This window comes from Pipistrellus kuhlii, unplaced genomic scaffold, assembly GCF_014108245.1.
Source record: "Pipistrellus kuhlii isolate mPipKuh1 unplaced genomic scaffold, mPipKuh1.p scaffold_m20_p_15, whole genome shotgun sequence".
Taxonomy (NCBI): Eukaryota; Metazoa; Chordata; class Mammalia; order Chiroptera; family Vespertilionidae; genus Pipistrellus; species Pipistrellus kuhlii.
In genome coordinates, this window is record NW_023425460.1 from 23,004,948 (window position 1) to 23,025,478 (window position 20,531).

At 36.8% G+C, this 20,531-nt stretch overlaps 1 protein-coding gene and 1 pseudogene across 2 annotated transcripts in view; one reads left to right on the forward strand and one right to left on the reverse strand.

Annotated features, from left to right (window-relative positions):
• PRKG1 (protein kinase cGMP-dependent 1) overlaps positions 1-20,531 on the reverse strand; it is a 1,018,841-nt gene that overhangs the window by 847,578 nt on the left and 150,732 nt on the right. The window lies entirely within an intron of this gene.
• LOC118718984 lies at positions 12,951-14,422 on the forward strand (annotated as a pseudogene).

The window sequence follows — 20,531 nt, forward strand, 5'->3', positions numbered from 1 at the left end:
GCTATTTCAAAATTTTATGTGAACAAAAACCAAAAGACACTATCCAGACAAATTCTAAAATAGAAAAGAAATGATCAAGGACTTGTCCCACCAGATATTAAAATTTATTAAATCTTTAATAATTAAGGCAATGTGGCACTGACACACAGAAAAATGGGAGAGGAAGAAAAATCCAGAAATAGAACCAAACAAGTTGGCATTTAATACATTATAATGAAGGTAGCACTTCAGAACAAGAGATAAAATGGGGCTGGCAACAGCTAGAAAATTTAAGGGGAAAAAATAGCTGGATCCACCTCTCCTACCTTATATCAAGATAATCCAAATACATCAAAGATGTAAATGCAAAAAAGAAGGGAAGGAGCTACTAATTTATTTATTTATTTATTTATTTATTTATTTATTTATTTATTTATATTTTAGGTATTGATTTCAGAAAGGAAGGGATAGAGAGAGAGAGAGAGAAACATCAATGATGACAGAGAATTATCGATCAGCTGCCTCTTGCACACCCCAAACCGGGATGGAGCCCACAACCCAAGCATGTATGTACCCTGACCTGGGACCAAACTCCTGGTTCATAGGTCCATGCTCAGCATTGAGCCAAGCCAGCCCTGCAGGAGCCACTATTATAATGAGAGTTCTGTGGGAACAGGGCACATGGAAAATTAATTTATAATCTCTGTAATCATATCCCCAAAGCTCATAACACATAAGTGAAAAGATTGATAAATTCAACCACAAAAATATCTATAGTATTTCTTAGTCTTCATGCCAAAAACAAAGTCAATTCTGTAAACAAAGTGAAAAGGCAAATGCAAGTGGCTTCTATGCATAAGGTTTTCAATCTGAAACACAAATCGCACCCACTTTGAGACACCATATTTTACCTACTCCTCAAAAATCAAACCATTTGATAACATATTCTTTCAGCAAGGCTGGAGGGAGGGAGGGACACCCATTCATTGCTGCTGTCAGTGTAAACTGCTGAAATCCCTAAGGCAGGCAGTTTGCAATATTTAACAAAATTATAAAGTCATGTATTCCTTGATCAGCAATTTTGCTTCTAGGAAGGTATTCAACAAGCTTAAAAAGTGCAAATAATGCCTATTTATGACAGTACTGCTTGTCGTAGCAAAATTTGTAATCACTTTCACATCTATCAGTGGAACTATATGCAAAAATAAGAATGAGATGTACTTTTGAGAGAAGAAAGCAGTACATGAATCTTATATGCTTCCATTTGTGTGAAAGAGTCAGCAAGACAGTAAGTTTATATTTGCTTCAATATACTGTAAAAAAATATCTGGAAGATTAAAAAATTATTGAAGAGGAAGCAGGTAGAGATGTAATAGAAGGTAGATGGGTTGGAAATGAATGGGTGAATGATTATGGTGAGAGGCTTATCATTTCCTAGGTTTTTATTTTGGTACTGTGTGAATCTATTATCTATCTTTAAATTACTCTTAATTAAAACATTAAAATGCACCTACCCTTTGATAAAATATCTTTAGGAATGTATCACACAAATGACAAGTGCTGGTGAGGATGCAAAGAAAAAGGAACCCTTGTGCACTGCTGGTGGGAATGCAGACTGGTGCAGCCACTGTGGAGAACAGTATGGAGTTTTCTAAAAAATCTAAAAATGGAACTCCCATTTGACCAAGTAATCCTAATCCTTGGAATATTTTCCAAGAAAACAGAAACATCAATCAGAAAAGATATACCTATGTACCCCTATGTTTGTAGCAGCACAATTCACCATAGCTAAGATTTGAAAACAACCTAAATTCCTATCAGCAGACACGTGGATTAAAAAAACGGTGGTACATATACACATTGAATACTGCACTGCAGTAAAAAAGAAGGAATTCTTACCATTTGTAACAGCATGGATGGATCTGGAGAGCATTATGCTAAGAGAAATAAGCCAGTCAGAGAAAGATAAATATCACATGTTCTCACTCATTTGTGAATATAATGAACAACATAAACTGATGAACAAAAACAGATCCAGAGACAGAGAAACATCTATCAGACTGTGAAACCTCTAAGGGGAGTTAGGGGAGAGCGGGAGAAAGGAGAGATAAACCAAAGAACTTGTATGCATGAATATAAGCCTAACCAATGGACACAGATATCAGGGTGATGAGGGCAAGAAAGGAGGTCGGGTGGAATAATGGGGGGATAAGGACATATATGTAATGCCTTAATCAATAAAGAAAAAAAGAAATGTTAAAAAAGAACACTATGAATAAAAAAAATTCAAAAAAATTCAACAACAAAAAAAGAATTTATCTTAAGGAAATGATTTAAAGTGTGCAGGATGATATAAGTACAAGATGTACTCACTGCAGATTAGTTTGAAATGGTGAGTATAAAACAAAAAGAGTTAAGAGGAAAGATAATTCAAATTCCAAATGCCCAAATAGTATGGGATTACTTAAATATTTACGTTAGAGAATACCATTAAATCTCTAAAAACTACATAGCAAAATACTATCTACATTCTTGGTAAGATATTCCCAATATATCTCTGTTCTCATTTAAATAAATGAACATTGAGGCTATTGAACTGAAGCCTCTCTAATGCCTTAGCAGCTTACATAGGCAAACCAAAACCTAAGCCAGAGTCAGTGTCCTCAAAAATGAGAAAATATATCTGAACACAACCATCACAAACAGTCAACAGGCCTTTCCAAAATAAGGCAACCACTTATGCTAAAGCCCATCCAATTAATTATTTGCTGTGTATTTGTGTCTGCTCTATAAAAACCTTTCCCCTGGATGGGAATTCAAATTGATGGTTGTGTAAATAAACTCTTGGAAATTTTTAGCCTATGTTTACCTTTTAAGAGTTCCAAAACATAAATAGTATAACTCCATTATTAAAAAGTGTCTATGTAAGTATTTACACACATGCTGATGAGACTCAAAGGTTATAGACCAAAATAGTAATGACAGTTTTCTTTGGATAAGAGAATTAAGAAAAATTTTCATGCTTATCTTTTTGTGAACATATATTCTAAAATAAACATATTTTCTTTGTAATTAAAGTAAGTTTTAAAATCAAAGAATAAAACATCAAAGTAAAATAAACCTTAATTCAGGTCTGTTTCCATATAGTAATGTGGAATCTATTTTGCCTTGATGCTTTTATGAATGGAATACCATAATATAAGTCAAGCTACAAAATTAAAATATCTGTCTTAACTTGAGGATAATTATAACTGGTTGCAGAACAATATTCATAATATGCTTTTTACAAATATTTCTTTCATGTAATTTTCTTTAATTTTCACAATACCCCACTGAGGTTGATATTGTTATTGTCCCATTTTAGAGAAGATAAAAGGGAGTCCTAGTGCGGTTAAATAACTTTCTTAAGATAATGTCATTTGTAAAGCAGCGGAGTCAGGACCTAACTCCATGAAATGGTTGCAAGTTTAGCTATTCTACATGCTACCCATACTGGTAAAACAAACTGAGTATTTGTCCCCACTTGATAATGTGAGGTACCATCATCATCAGACTCAGTTTCAGGAGGTTGTAGATGCTGTCAAGTCAGTAACACAAATGGTAAAAGAAAGAATCTGGCAGTCTCTGGACACTGAAGGATCAATTGGCCTGTCTCCTGCACCTTCTGACAGTAGGTTTTCCCCGAGGGATGTAACTGCCAGAGCTGCAAATTCTGTATCTGAAGAATGGCAAAACTAATAACACCAGTCTCTTGACCTGCATAAGATGAGCAGCAAATAGCACTCCGTTACACTGAACTTAAAAAAAAAATAGGCCAAAGAGTTGGCACAAATGGATATCATGGCATTAGCTAAGAGATATCGCCTAAATAGATTAGCTTTTAAACACTAAAAAAATAATAAAAACACAACCTGCTGTTGCAATGATTTTTTTAATCTAGCTAATCATCTTAAAATAAAAATAGAAATTTCCTCATTAGTTTTACCCCAGATATTACAAAGAAGTATATAAGGTAACCACATGTTGTATAGGTTAAATTCCCACTTGCTCATTTCTTCTAAATTACTATGACTACACAAGATATAGATATATAAACTATTCCAATGCTTGACAAGAAAATAGGGTGATTTCTACTGGTGCATGAATTTACTAAATGTTATACTTAAATTAAACATAAAGCCACTATGTTAAAATAATTTTTTTTTCAAATCTGGTGAAACCAAATTTTTCAAAGAAAGTTAAGATGTAACATCATTGTTTATGAATAATCGTACATCAAAAAAAGATCTGGGAGAAGGACACAGATAAGTCACCTTTATCTTATGAATGTTAAGTAAAAATGGAATTTATATGGTGGAATTCAAAACACCATGAACATGCTTGTTCATAAATACTATTCATCTTTGGAAGTAAAGATGTCATAAGAGATAAATGTCTAAGAAAGACTGAGGTAAATGCTGTGTATTCTTATGCTAGAGGACATGATTGAGACAAAACTAAATGGTGGTTCAGGAATAGCAAAGAAATTCAACGTGGGAGCCAATACTAACCCATTGGTTGTACTTCCCTCAAGTGATGGGCTGAAGAGCTAATGAAGCTGACTCCGGCTATGTGAGGATTGCTGTGATTGATTGGCTATGTCTTCCAAGGACAAGGGATAAACACAGGGGAGGTCCATGCTATAAATGTGCCATTCCTAGACTAGTAAATTAGGCAGACAAGGAAATCACAGATAGAATTAGCATCAGAACAGTAAAGGCAGCCCAAAACATACTTTTCAGATTAAGAACATGTATGTGTGTTTATTGACACCCACGAAAGAGACATTTTCTTCAGATTAATGTATAGGGCAAATGGAAAGAAAAGGCAATGGAATGACTGTTGGTGTCCCTGGCTGATCTTGCTATGTCCGAACTTCATGGTCTTGGTGACTACTTTTGATTGAAGTTTACTCATTTATAAATTATAAATAATAATACTATGTATCTCACAGTCTTCTCAAGGATCAAAGGAGATCATGTGCAATAAATGGTAGTTATTGGAATATGCAAACAGTATCAAATGTTCAGAACTCCTGCTTAACAGCAAGAAGAATGCTGGAGGTGAGCTCATGGGAACTGAAGGGGTGAGAGAACTAGCTAAATAGTCAGCCTTGGGACTACAAAGTTTAATATAGAACAGCACATGTCAGGGAAAAGCAAAATGATTCATTTCCTCCAGTAATAAATTCCTTTATGCATAGTCTGTGCTTTCTCACAATCCAACATCAGCTGCAAACTACACTAGAGCATGCAGGTTTGTGTGACATTGCCATCCCATTTAAAGCAGTGTAATTACTGTTGTAGTACTATTTTGTCATTTAATAGTAATTTCAGTACTTGTATCAAAAAGTTCACTATCCATTAAGCAATAATTTAATGGAGAAAAAAGACCAGAGACAATGTTATCCATCTTTTCTCCTTACCAGAATATGTCTTGCAAAATAGTTTATAAATGTCACTCTTCTTGATCATTTCAAAATGCATCCGTAATCAGTAAGATCTCTGCAATTCTACTTTTTTACCGTTCTCTTGGAATTTGTCCTATGTCCAGCATCTCATCTCAGGGCTGCCATCCTCAGCAGGAAGGATAAAGTAAAGCCAAAAGGAAAGGGCTTCTGGCTGAGAAAGAATTCAATGTCCCATGGGAGCTGCTGGATTCAAGGAGAGTGATGTCTCCTGGACTTTACAGTTGCTTCTCATATTTCACAGACTTTACACCTGAAAGTCTTGCTGGGTTTTGCATGCAAATCAGCTCTTTCATGCTTCTGTTGAATTCCTAAATATTACCCATTGCCCCTTTAGTTCAATCCATTGGCATCTGCTAGAACCTAATAGGTAACCGAAGGGACACACTTCTAGCCAAGCTGGGTCCCATTACCCATTCCATCCACTGTGACACACTATTAGTTATAAACTAGACAACAATAAGCCCAGAGTATGGTTTGCACCCATCTTTTTGGTCACAAACAGATCTGGACAAAATGTGGTGCAGAGACCTCTTACTAAAGAAATGTGGGTGAAGAGAAATGGACACAGTAGAGCTATTCTGAGACAGAGAAACGTGTGCCTTTAGAAAACTTTAGAACCCACTAAATTTATTCTCAGGCATATTTTACGTATCTTGATAGAGTTACAATAAGCATAAAATATCAAGAAAACTTTGATTTTAGGAAGAAATAATTCCATACTTGAATTTTCGTTCTTTATCCCAGAGTCTTCAACACCAAAAAAGGCATGACCTGAAATCTCATTAATTTGAAAGAGAAGCACTTTTCTTTAAGCCAGCTCAAAGGATTTGTGTTCTATAAATGAGATATGTTACATTGTGCTGGTGTTTATATAAAATATGCTTCCAAAAATCAGAGGATTGTGCATATAGTCATAAGGAGCCTCAGCAAGACTTGACTGAGATTAAAATGTACTTCGCAAAAATTATTGTTTGATTGTTGCCACATCAAAATCATTTTTCAGTGAAAATTTGAATTTGATTATTTAATATACCACCAAAAGGTTGGAATCCAAACTTTTGGTGGTATATTAAATATGTAATATGTTGCATATATATATATGCAACATATTACATATTGCCAAAAGGTAGTGCCATTTAGAGGCTAAGTATATGGACTCCACAGACATGCATTCATACATCAAATTCCCCTTTAGCAGGTAGGCAGTGTGGACAAGCTAACCTGAGTGGCCGTTCCTCCTTGTATAACATGAGTACAATATAACCTACCTGTTCAAGGCTGCCCTGAGGGTTAATTGTGACAATGCATGTGTTGTGCTGAGAACAGAATGGCTGGCACAAAGGTAAGCATTGGTAAGGATAGACCTTACTATTTTTATGTCCTAAAAACAGCTTTTTGTCCTTCATCTAAAATAAAACATAAAACACACTTTCCACAAGCTCTTTTACAAAATTTTCTTTAACAATCTTCTGAGCAACGGTCAATTTTATTTGCAAAGTATTCTCTCAAGAAACAGAATTAGGTTTTCTTGCTGTTGTGTCTGCAATGAATAGGGATGAGACTTGATTTCTCTCAGCAACCCTGACTTCTCCTAATCCAAAGAGTAATGGTAATAAATTATATTCTAAACTAAAGGCCTGGTGGACAAAATTCATGCATGGGGGGAGGGGGGAGTATGTGTCCCTCGGCCCAGCCTGCACCCTCTCCAATCTGGACACCTTGAGGGATGTCTGACAGCCTAAATGGGAAGTCAGACATCCCTCTCTCAATCCAGGACTGCTGGCTCCCAACTCTCGCCTGCCTGCCTGCCTGCCTGCCTGCCTGCCTGCCTGCCTGATTGCCCCTAACTGCTTCTGCCTGCTGGCCTGATCACCCCCCAACCACTCCCCTGCCAGCCTGATTGATGCCTAACTGCTCCCCTGCAGGCCTGGGTCCCTGTCCACCCCAATGTCCTCCCCTGCAGGCCTGGTCACCCCCAACTGCCCTCCTCTGCCAGACTGGTAACCCCTAACTGCCCTCCCCTGCTGGCCTGATAGCCCACAACTGCCCTACCCTGCTGGCCATCTTCTGTGACCATCTTGTGTCCACATGGGTTGGCCATCTTTAACTACATGGGGCCGGCCATCTTGTGTGTTGGAGTGATGGTCAATTTGCATATTACCTCTTATATAGGATAAGACCCAAATGTTATAAACATTTAAATGACACTATATACACAAAACAAAAAGCAGGGAGCCTGAGAGTTCATTCTTGCCTCTTTTTGAGTACTTTCATAAGTTATCTGCCTAACAAATAGGCAGATTGAAACCTTTCCCCCCAATTTCTGTTTAATTGTGGGTAAGAGCTATTTACAGCAAGTCTAGAAAGTGAAGTTTGTCTAGGAGATGTGCCGCTGCCAGAGAAAGAACCCTAATGAGGAATGCCATATTTTGTCACAGCAGCTGGGTCTATATGCAGATCTACTTATTTTGAAATCATGCAAACTCATCTTAATAGAGGTCTGAGCATTATGAGCAGATAGGGGGAAATTCACCATCTTACTTGGTTCACTGTTTACTAAAGAAGTACACCCAATCATTAAGTTCAATTAGATTGAAATTGTATGATAGAATTTCATACTTTAAATTTTCATAAATTTTAACTGGGTTTCACTATTTACAAAATATGACTTATATCTTCTGATTCGGCTGCCTTTCGTCAAAGACAGAGATCTTTGGGATAACTGTTATATGGGAAAAGTATGTTAAAACGGAGGGAGGCAGATAGCAAAGTCAGACCAAGTCTATTTAACTATTTTTGCCTTTAGGCCTGCCCTGGGGTTAGAAGTAAAAAGGAATCAATCAGAAAATAGGCATGGGTGACATAATCTACCAAGCTACTCTTACATGTACAGAGACTAAGCCTCCACGGGGTGACTTGAAGAGTTCTGACAGATTTCACCCTACTCATAAATGTACCCTCCAAGAGAGTCATTGAGTGGCACTGACAATTCCCTCAGTATTTGTTCCTGTGCATTAAGTCTTTGAAGATCCGCATTCAAATGCCATGAGGCAGAGGGGGCGATTATAACAATTAAAACCTTGCCAATTAGGATGATTTTCATTTGAATTAAATCTAAAGAATAGGTATGTGGCCAGCTCACAGAGTTCTGAGGGACAAGGAAAAATAATAAAAGGAGAACAGCAACTTTTATAGAAGGCTGTGCCATGCCATGTGTGGAAAAACTTAAGTTTATTTCATAGTAGGGACTGTTAAATATAAAACAGGGACTATGATTATCTTCCTTTCACAGAAGAGGAAACAGATGCTCAGAGTTCAGTAATCTACTCAACATCATGTGGCTAGGAAGGGTCAGCACAAGGATATATGACTCAAGAGAATGAGTTTTTACTACTATCACAGCATTTGGGAAAGCACATTTACATATAAGGATAGGATCCAAAAAAATCTCAGTATAGAATAACATGTACACAGAGTAAAAGACCAGAAGGAAAATCCAGATGAGTATTGGGCAGCAAGTGTCTGAGGGATTAGTGCACAGAAAAGCAAGGAAGTCAGTTCACTATAATTTTATAATTAAGTGATTCCTCCTAATTAATAAGACCAATCTATTATCACACAATTAGCATGACTAGTACAATCAAAATTAAGTCTTCCAACCTTCCACTGGCCCTGCATATCTTCAGGCTATGAATGTTCCCAGCAGTTATATTCCATTACATCTAAATAGATATGTATGGTTAAAACTGGGGATCAACTAAAATATATTTACCACATTGTTCCATAACCTTATCTAAATAACAATTTCTACCTTCATTTATTTTTTGTCTTTGGATATTATTATATATTCTTCGTTCAAAAAACTTATTTTTAAGGAAGCAAAATTATAGACACAGAAGATGTTTTAACTAGTATTGAAATAGATGCTAAATGAAACAAGTACATAATCTGTAGAATCCAAAGAATTTACTTTCCAACATATTTTTTTTTATAACGGTGACCTCTCAGAATTTAGAGCAAAGTTCTGAGCAACAATTTACAAATTCATAACCCCTGCTTGACTATAATTTGATGCCTGTAGTTGCAAGTCATTAATAGCTCATGAAGCTACCTCTGGGTGCTGTAGGGAAATATTAAAAATTTACATAAAAAATAAAATTTAACATTATAATATAAAAATAGCACACCAATATTTTTTATTTGACTACACTGTGCTCTCTTTCTCTTTTTTAAAAATATATATTTTATTGATTTTTTACAGAGAGGAAGAGAGAGGGATAGAGAGTCAGAAACATTGATGAGAGAGAATCATCGATCAGCTGCCTCTTGCACACCCACCACTGGGGATGTGCCTGCAATCAAGGTGCATGCCCTTGACCAGAATCAAACCTGGGACCTTTCAGTCCACAGGCCTACGCTCTATCCACTGAGCCAAACCGGTTTCAGCTGCACTATGCTCTCTTAACTTAGTGTACTAAACAACCCATGTACAAAACTGTTATGTAACTTGTTAGAAAGAAGCTCAGCATTTGGGAAGATGTAAGATATATTTTTTCTATAATCAGATAATAAACAATCACATTAAAAGCTGTCTACCCTGGCCAGGACCAGTTTGGCTCAATGGATAGAGCGTAGGCTTGGGGACTGAAAGGTCCCGGGTTCGATTCCGGTCAGGGGCATGTACCTTAGTTGTGGGCATATCCCCAGTAGGGGGTGTGCAAGAGACAGCTGATTGATGTCTCTCTCTCATCGATGTTTCTAACTCTCTATCTCTCTCCCTTCCTCTCTGTACAAAATTAATAAAATATATTTTAAAAGCTGTCTACCTAATAGGATAATGTTATATCTACTTTTATTCTCTCCCTATTTCCTAAACTAATTCTCTTTCTCTAGCAAATTTACATTTTACAAACAAGTGTGATAGACAGATGTGCATGAAGACACAAGATCCTCCACAGCATAATTACACTGAAAACAGAAGGGGTGAGGATTAGGGATATTTACATTTAATACCAAATGTTTTAAAGTATGCATTATGTGTGGAATATTGTGGATTTATTATCTGTCAATTGCATCATTCCTCATTTAATTATAATTACTTCCTAGAGGTTACTTCTAAGATTTATAGTATGTGCATATTATAATTAATAATTGCAGGTTAAAGGTTAATGTACAATTTTAAATATGTAAGCTTATTTCTTTTAAAAAGCCAGCCCAAATTATATCTACACAGAAGCATTTCTCCCTTCTGTAAACTATGAACATATGGAAGGCGACATTTGAAGTCCAATGCGCTATCCATTGCGCTACAGAGCCCGCTGGAAGGCAAAGACATTTGAAGGTTACTTTATCACAATAACTGTCTTCATTGGCTATTTCATTTTATGTGAATCCAAAGTATGCTACATCTCAATGCTGCTATAAACAGAAATGACTTTAAACTGTTGGTTTAAAGCAATTCAGCAATATTAACTTATTAAGTTTTTTATAGTATATCTTTGATAGTTATGGGCAATATAGCTATGGAATGCATAACATATAAAGGAACAATTATCCTCAATTGTAAGATTTCTAAAATAAGTTTCATTTTTTTTACTCTACTAATAATTCTACATGACACTTGATTTCTACTCATAATTATTTGATGGATATGTTAATTTCTACTTCATTCAATCATTCATTTGACAAATGTCACTGGTGCTTCTTATTGTCAGGTTTTGTACTAATTTCAGGAAATACAAAAGAGAATATGGTTGGGTTATGCAGAGGCTTATCATCTTTTTTGGTTGTTTGTTGTTGTTTTTTGTCATCTTTATAGTACAGCAACTAACAGACTACATTTAGTCTTATAGTCAAATAAGGAATAAGTAAAGTATGTTAACAGGAAAAACATTAAATTGAAATATTTACAGATTTACAGGTTTACTTAGTAATGTCTTCCAAAGAGCTATTTAGAAATAACATATTTAGAAATACATATATATATAGATATATACATATTTAGAAATATATATATATACATATTTAGAAATATATATATATTGATTTCAGAGAGAAATGGAAAGTAAGAGATAGAAACATCAATGATGAGAGAGAATCATTGATTGGCTGCCTCCTACATGCCATATACCTTTGACCAAAATCGAACACAGGACCCTTCAGTCCACAGGCTGATGCTCTATCTACTGAGCCAAATCAGCTAGGGATAACATAAGATTTTTATCACAATTTCATTTCATTTAGCATTCACCCATTTTATTTAGTGATTCAATCACCACATTTCCATCCCACTGGTATTACAACTGTATAAAAAAATAATAAGTATGATTAAGAAGGAATCTGAATCAAGGTTTTCTAGAAGAAATGTCACTGTAATCCAGTTAGGGAAGAGTTTAATACCTTAACTGTGAACAAAAGTGCCCTGAAGTCATTTGTTATTCTTAGAGAGTGTTAGAAAGAAGAATGAGGGGATATTGTACTGAATTCAAGTTTGTTTAAAATGCTGACTCATCTCTAAGTTCTTCAGATTTATGTATTTCCTAGTTTTTACTATTAAAAAAATACTTATTTGATATCAAACTTACTACAAGCTTTTGCTTTTATTTGGACATTTACATATACTTTGTTTTATGACATCAATGACATTTTATTGATTTATGTGGGGTAGGAGGGAAACACTTGGGATTAGGTACAAATTGATAGTACACGTAGTGTAATGCTGTTTCACTGATGTTCCTCTCCAACATACTGCAAACATCCTCTTCAGGAGGACACACTTGGAGACTTCCAGTGACGAGGACCTCAGTCCCTTTCACAGCATGCACAAGCTACTTACACCTTAGGGCACATGTGTCAAACACAAGGCCCTCGGGCCAAATCCGTCCCGCCAGGCCTTGCAATGTGGCCCGCACCGCGCTGTCATCACTGCACTCCACTGCGTTTCCATCACAATGACAGTTTATGACTGTTCAGTAAACCATTCGGCCCGCGATTTAGGCTGGATTTTAGCTTTTGGCCCCTTCTCTGATTGAGTTCGACACCCCTACCTTAGGGCTTTGCGCATGAGGGGCCTATGCCCGAAATGCTCTTCCCCCTAGTCTATCACCTAGCCAAATGATGTCATTCTGGATCAGCATCAAAGCCACTGCTTCAGAGAAAATTCCCCTGACACTCAATCTAAACCTGGTCTCTTTATTATAACTCTCATTGCAAGCCTTTCTTGCCATCTTTCCATCTTTTACAACTTGTGATTGTCTTATTTAATTATTACTTTGACATCTATCCTATTTAATATCACAACAGCACGAAGAAGGACGAAGTACTTTTACTACCCACATTTCACAGAGGAGGGCATTAATTCTCACCTACATGTTGGCTCACTCATATTTATTTATAATAAATAACTGAATAAATAGACTGAACTAATCATCTTCTAAAATTGAAATTAGACCCTCTGGACATGATGGGGACAGTCAGAACTATGACCCTGATATATAGTGATGTACATACTTCTTAAGCCTCACTTTTTCATCAGTGAAATGAATAGAATATTTATCTCAAAGAATTGTTGTTAGGACTTAATGAGCTATGTAATAAAAATAAACGAACCTTAATAAGCAGTCATAATTTATATTCCAGCCCATGGATGTTTAAGAACACATCTCATTTCTCCTCCAAACAGGAGCCTTTCAAATAAGATATCTTGCCCTTAATTCTTCCAGTACGTTGGCCTGGTTTTCTTCAATTGTCCTTATATCCATTGACTTATTAGTTTGTTCAACAAATATTTATTGGGTGCCTTCTCTTTGAGAGGTGTAATTACTCATAAACCCTGCTCCTCATGAAGCACACAACTAAATAGAAAGCCAAATTGTACAATCAGTCACTCAAACCCAGGGTCACTCAGAGGACTTGTTACAATCAGACTGCTGGGCACTCCCCCAGGACTTTCAGATTCAGTACATCGTGGGTGGACCCTGAGAATTTTCACTTCTAAAAAGTTCTCAGCTAGTGCTGATGCTGCTGATCTGGGGATTGCATTTGGTGAACCAGTGAACTAGAATATAGTGATATTTTCCCAAGGATGGGGTGAACTTTTGGAAAAAAGAATTAAAACCAAAACAAAATTAAAAAAAACAAAAAATAAAAAAAAACACCCACACACACACAATATATCAGGAGTTTGGTGAAGGAAATTGCATTAGCTCTGGCCTTAAAAGGAGGGAAAGGACAGCCTTTGCCAGATAGTGGCATAGTTTCCTGCTCTAACTGTGCTTGGACAATCCTAGCGCTGAGGTCCCATCCCAGACAAGCCTCTCAGATCCAGCCTTCTGCCACCTCCTCATAGAACCCCCCCGACACACACACACACCTGATCCAAGGCCCATGCCACTATTCCCACGCTGCACAGCCACCTCTTCTCAGCCACCCATCTGATCACCAGATCACCCAAGCCACCCCCAGGACTCGGAGGCCACCATCAGCCATCAGAACAACCTGGAGCTCTACTCTTCCTATACCCACCAGTCCATGTCCTACTACTTTGACTGCGATGGTGATGTTTTCTTCACCAAGCTTATGAGGAGGAGGAAAATGCTGAGAAACTTATGAAGCTGCAGAGCCAATGAGGTGGCTGAATCTTCCTTTAGGATGTAAAGAAACCAGGCCATGATGACTGGGAGAATGGGCTGAATGCAATGGAGTGGGCATTACACTTGGAGAAAAGTCATTGCTGGAATTGCACAAACTGGCCACTGACAAAAATGACTCTCATATGTGTGACCTCATTGAGACGTACTATTTGAGAGCAGGTGAGACTCATCAAAGAAGTGGGTGACCACATAACCAACTTGTGCAGGTTGGAGGCCCCCAAAACTGGCATGGCAGAGAATCTCCTTGACAAAGCACACCCTGGGAGACAACGAAGAGAGCTAACCCATAAACTGGCTTCCCCCAGACAAGGGGGCTACTTCCCTGGTCACCAGAGTAGCACATGCATCTTGAAGTTACCTTTACCTTTTCTATAAGTTGTATCAAGTCATCCACTTATTTCTGTCATTTGAACCAGCCTTTGAAATAAAGTAAATTGGTACCCTCACCACCCAAAAAAAGATGGGAAAGAATTTGGAAGGGACTTCATGGTTTGTTTTTTGTATCTGAGGAGACATTTTTTAATAAATATGACAACAGATATTTTCATAATTTTATGACTGAAAACCAACTGAAGAAAAAGTATAAAATTATATTCAATGGAAATAAGTGGCAACTATTACATCAAAAGAACACATGCTATAGGTTTATTGGTAGGAACTAATATATAACAGTGTGAAGAAAATCAAGGGAATTTTTAATCTAATCATATGAACAATCTACAGCCTAGTATCATATTGACTATGGACTAAGAAACACGTACTTCCAAAACCGGTTTGGCTCAGTGAAGAGAGCATAGGCCAGCAGGCTGAAAGGTCCCCGGTTTGATTCCGGTCAGAGGCATGTACCTTGGTTGCTGGCACATTCCCAGTAGGAGTGTGCAAGAGACAGCTGATCGATGATTCTCTCTCATAAATGTTTCTAACTCTCTATCCCTCTCTCTTCCTCTCTGTAAAAAAATCAAAATATATATTTTTTTAAAAAAGAAACACACACTGTATCTAAACACCCATCTTAGCTATTATACTGTTGATTTTTTTTTTATTCCAGAAATGATTTGCTCTATAAAATATTTATTTTCTGAAACATTATTGGTAACTTGATAACGAGCTGGTTACAGATTAGAATTCAGTGGGATTTTTACATTGTCTTCCACTTTAAAAAAGTCAATGTACAAATAAAAATATTAACCATGTGTAACACTACATGCTTCTGTGTGCACACAATGTGTTATTCTCAAGTAGGGCAAATGCAGATTCTGAGTCAGTTGTAACCTCAAAGTGAAGATTTAACACATACTCAGAAGTATGTGTCAAATTCATGTACTCATTCTGCAATTGTAGTTCTGATTGACTAAACAGTTCTCTAGAAACTGGAATACTCAGTGGTGTGCCAAAGCTGACTCAAATGGATTAACAACTCTGCATTCAGGCACCATGACGGTAGTCTGACATTGGCCATGATGGGAGAATTCATATCATGGAAATTTGTAAAGATTACAAACAAGGCTTTTTTTTTCTTTCTTTTTTTCAAAGCTGGTTATTAAACATTTACTTTTTCAATTTCGAGTTTTCATGCCTTTCATAAAATAAAACATGATTATATGCACAACTTTAGGAGAGAAGAAAGTTAAATAGTTGGATTTCCTTTGCTAATTTCCTACGCAGAGAGAAGAATTAGTATACATTTTAAAAAAGTGTTTTACATTGTCCCTTAATGGTAGTAAATGTTTCACATTTGTGATTATATGTATTCTTTCTCCCAAGCACTCTTTGAGTAAAGTACTATTATTCATATTTTGTAGAAAATGAAGCACAAGTTCAAGGTTAAATAATTTGCCCAAGGCTAATTCTTGAGTAGTATATATTACTGTCTCCCTAAATAAAAAACATACTCGAAGGATTCTTCTTTCTCCCTCAAAGTTGGCAACAGGAATAATTGAACTGAAGTTGATAACCAATTCTCCATTTTACACACACACAAAAAATTGTAATTTAATTTACAAAGAGAGTTTTAGGTTGCATTAGTTTAAGTAAGCATAATAAAAAAAAAACATTCTCAATACTAACAGGTTTTATGAAATTTAATTCTCTCACATTTTTTAGGACACGCAGCTTGGCCTTGCATGATTCATCTCATCAAGCCTCAGGAAGGATCTGATCCTTTTTTGAGGTTTCTTTAACTCTAGCAATTCTGTGACATGGTCGGGTGTTTTAGAAAGGAATATATTTTGTATGATGAATTGAAGAAATATATTTGCCATGAACGATAAAAATTTATTAAACTCGGTTTCATTTCTGTCATAATCAAAGCATTATAGAGTATAGAAGTTTAAACCTTTTTATTCACATTTTTTATTTTTTTTATTTTAAAATATATTTTATTGATTTTTTACAGAGAGGAAGAGAGAGGGATAGAGAGCTAGAAACATTAATGAGAGAGAATCATCGATCAGCTGCCCCCTGCACACACCCCACTGGGGATGTGCCCGCAACCACGGCACATGCCCCCAACCAGAATCAAACTTGGGACCCCCCAGTCCGCAGGCTGAGGCTCCATCCACTGAGCAAAACCGGTTTCGGCTTTTCACCTTTTTTAAAACATTCTTTGCTTTCCTTAGGGCAAAGTTTAACTCAACTAGTTACCTCTTTGACCATAATTGGCATGGGCATCCATATTGATGGATGATTTATACATAGTTTTTGGAATCTTTCTATTACTGAATCTTAAATATTCTAAGTGACCCATGGCATGATCGCAATATGGCATACTGGCCTTCAAAATGTCATTGTTACAAAGTTGAAGGTTTATAAATGTGTACATACACATACCCATGCACACACATTGCTATCTCTAAGAATGTTAATCAAAAGTCTGCACAGTTTGCCCTGACCAGTGTGTTCAGTGGTCAGAACGTAGGCCCATGCACCAAAGGGTCTCAGGTTCGATTCCCAGTCAAGAGCATGTACCTGGGTTGTGGTTCTCTCCCTGCCTTCAGTCAAAACACATGCAGGAAGCAACCAATAGATATGTCTCTCTCACACTGATGTTCTTCTCTTCTTTCTCTCTCTCTTTTCCTCTCTCCTTTTCTCTCTCTCTCTCTCTCTCTCTCTCTCTCTCTCTCTCTCTCTCTCTCTCTCCCCATTGCCCCTCCTTCCATCCCTTCCTCCATTCCACTCTCTTTGAAAAGCGGTCAAAAAGATATCCTCAGGTGAAGACAAAAAAAAAAAAAAATACCAATAAACTAAAAACAAACAAAACAAAACAAAAGTCTGCACAGTCCAAATGGACACTCTGTTAGATCAAACAAGCAATTGCTTAAAGCCTTGGTTTATTAAATGTCAACGGAGGATTTAGAGCTTAAAAGACTAAATGTGGCAGATTTTTTAAATTAAATAAAGTTTAACCCACAGGGAGAATAGGTAGGTAATTTTCAAAATGAACTAGATGCTTAATAATTATCTTAAAAATTATCAGAAGCTATAATGGTTCTCTATTAACTCATTATTTATAAGAAGGTAATTCCAGATTTGAAGGGAATTTAGTATAGAAGAGAGAGAGAGAGAGAGAGAGAGAGAGAGAGAGAGTATTTTTGTGTTGGGTATATTTAGCATTGAAACAAGATTGATTACTAATTATTATTTTTTAAATATATTTTATAGACTTTTTTACAGAGAGGAAGGGAAAGGGATAGAGAGTTAGAAACATCTATTAGAGAGGGACATCGATCAGCTGCCTCCTGCACACCCCCCACTGGGGATGTGCCCTAAACCAAAGTACATGCCCTTGACAGGAATAGAACCTGGGACCCTTCAGTCTGCAGGCCAACACTCTATCCACTGAGCCAAACCAATTTTGGAGACTAATATTATTTAAGTGAGTGAAACACTATGCCTTAGCCCATGGCTTGGCATGGAGGAACGCCCACATGGTTTTTACCCACATGGACCTTAGAAAGACTGGTAGGGCAAAAACTGCTTTCCATATCCATGTTTTCATTTCATCTCTTCAACTAAAATTCTACTAATAAATTAAGAAAACATTTGATACATAGACCTAGGCTTGAAGATTTGCAAATATACACGAAAATTCAATCTTTCCCTTTAGAGATGTTTGTAAAGCACTATATTTTATTCCACAAACAGCGTAACCTAACAAGATAAATACACATACCTGCAGATCATGGAGAGAATACAGGGCCAATTTTCAGAATAGCATATTACAAAGAAATAGAAAGTATTTTTCTTTCATACCCATAGCCCAACCTCAAGCTTTCCAAATGAAACATAATGCATCCTGTGTGTTATCTCTCAGTTGCCTGATTGTAAAATACTGTATCCTTTCCCATTTTCTTAGCAAATGTTATCTTCATACTAGGTTCTTTACTTCAAAACCTATTTTAAATGATATGTGGTTTATGACTCTTTTAGTTAAAAAACACACATTTAAACCCTAATAGAACTTCTCAAACTTTTAAGCTAAACAGTAGTAGGGGGAGACAGCAGCGCTTGGTAAACTGGTAAGTGTAAGGTTAGGTGAGGTTTGCGGAATGAAACAGTTTGGAACAGGTGATGCGATGTTATTATGTGGAAGTGACTCATTCTGTGACCACTGACTGCGAAATTGTTATGTGGAAGTAAATCTGTGAAGTCAATACTCTTTTGAAAAATATAAATAATAGCTCATCATGGTTTGTTCATCCTAGAAAATAAACATGAGACACTGGCTTAAAGGTAAATGAAATGCTACTTTTCTCTATAAGCAATAAAGATACAATAAAAATATAATTTGAAATGAGAAAAATGAGTTATGAAATTAATTCAAAAGTTCATTGGAAGAAACACAATATCTAGTATAAATAATTTACTTCTCATATAATTAACTTAGTGTTAATAAAATCAACACTTAGTAAACATATGCTATAGGCAGGCACTGTACAAATACTGGGGTTCCAGAGAATATAAGTAGTTCCTATCCTTAAGTTGCTTATGAGAGAGAAATAAATATGGCATAGTGTCCCCCAACATTCATTCTCTCCCTTATTTTAGCAACAAAATGCCCCACCAATTTTTTATTGGACCGCAGCTACCTTTGTAGAGGTTGCAGTTTTTAGTTTTTCTTTTAAAAAAAATTTTTTTTATTGATTTTAGAGAGGAAGGGAGAGGGATAGAGAAATTGAAACATCAATGATGAGAGAGAATCACTGATTGTCTGCCTCCTGCACACCTCCCATGGGGGATTGAGCTTGCAACTCAGGCTTGTGTCCTTGGCAAGAATCAAACCCTGGATCCCAGTCCACGGGCAGACACTCTATCCACTGAGCCAAACCAGCCCAGGGCCAGTTTTTAGTCTTTCTTGAACTAAGTATTAGTCAAGAGGATGAGAGCAGATGCAGAGTGCAACTTCACTTCGAGGATGAAGCTCCTGGCCCTGCCATTCCTCTCCTCCCCCTCTTCTGGGCTGGAACACCTGCACACCTGTAAGGACCCCGTTCCAATTGCTCACAGTGGTCACACTCAGGTAACACAGAAGCAACAGGATGGGACACCCGAGTGCCAGAATAACCACATGAAGTATAGCTGCTCCACCAGCACCTTTTACTCAGTTCAATACCATGTGAAAGACAAATAAACTCCTATCTCACATTAACCACTATTTTGAGCGCTCTCTGTAACTCCAACACAATGACTCCTCATACAACAAATAAACAAAAATTGCTCACTAGATATTTGCTGACAGTCTTGTGCCTCAAACAGTCTTGCCAGTTTCTATAAAAGGCAATTCCATTAGGCTAGTTGTTTGGGACAAAGCTTGGCATCTTTTACTCTTCTCTTTATCTTACATAGTGTTTTCAACCCAATCCATTATTAAGTACTATTTGCTGAACTTTCAAAATAGTTTCCAAATTTAATCTTTCTTCCCACCTTAGCCCAAGTCATCCTTATCTCCTTCCTTGACTATTTAAATCGGCTTCCAAACTGATAACCCTGCTTCCCTCCCTGCTGTCAGAGTGGACTTTTCATGGTAGCAAAAGAGCCATAAATGAGAGCATGTTGCTCTTCTACTCAAACCTGCTATGAATTTCTAGCTTGATTTTAAGAAACGAAAAAGTCCATAACATGGCCCACAAAGCCTTTGGGGCTCTGTTAAATCATTGATTTCTTTACCTGACTTCCTTACCTCCAGCCCACAAATCAATATCTCCTCTTTAGCCACACTTGCTTCCATCCTACTCCTTGAAGATTGCCTCGGGGCTTTGCACATTTTTATTTTCTCTGCCTAAAATGCTCTTCTCTCAGATATTATTAGCATGGCCCATTGACCTCCTTCATGTCCCTGCTTCTGCTCAACACTCAACGTATAGAGGTCTTCCCTGTATGTCCTCCACCACACA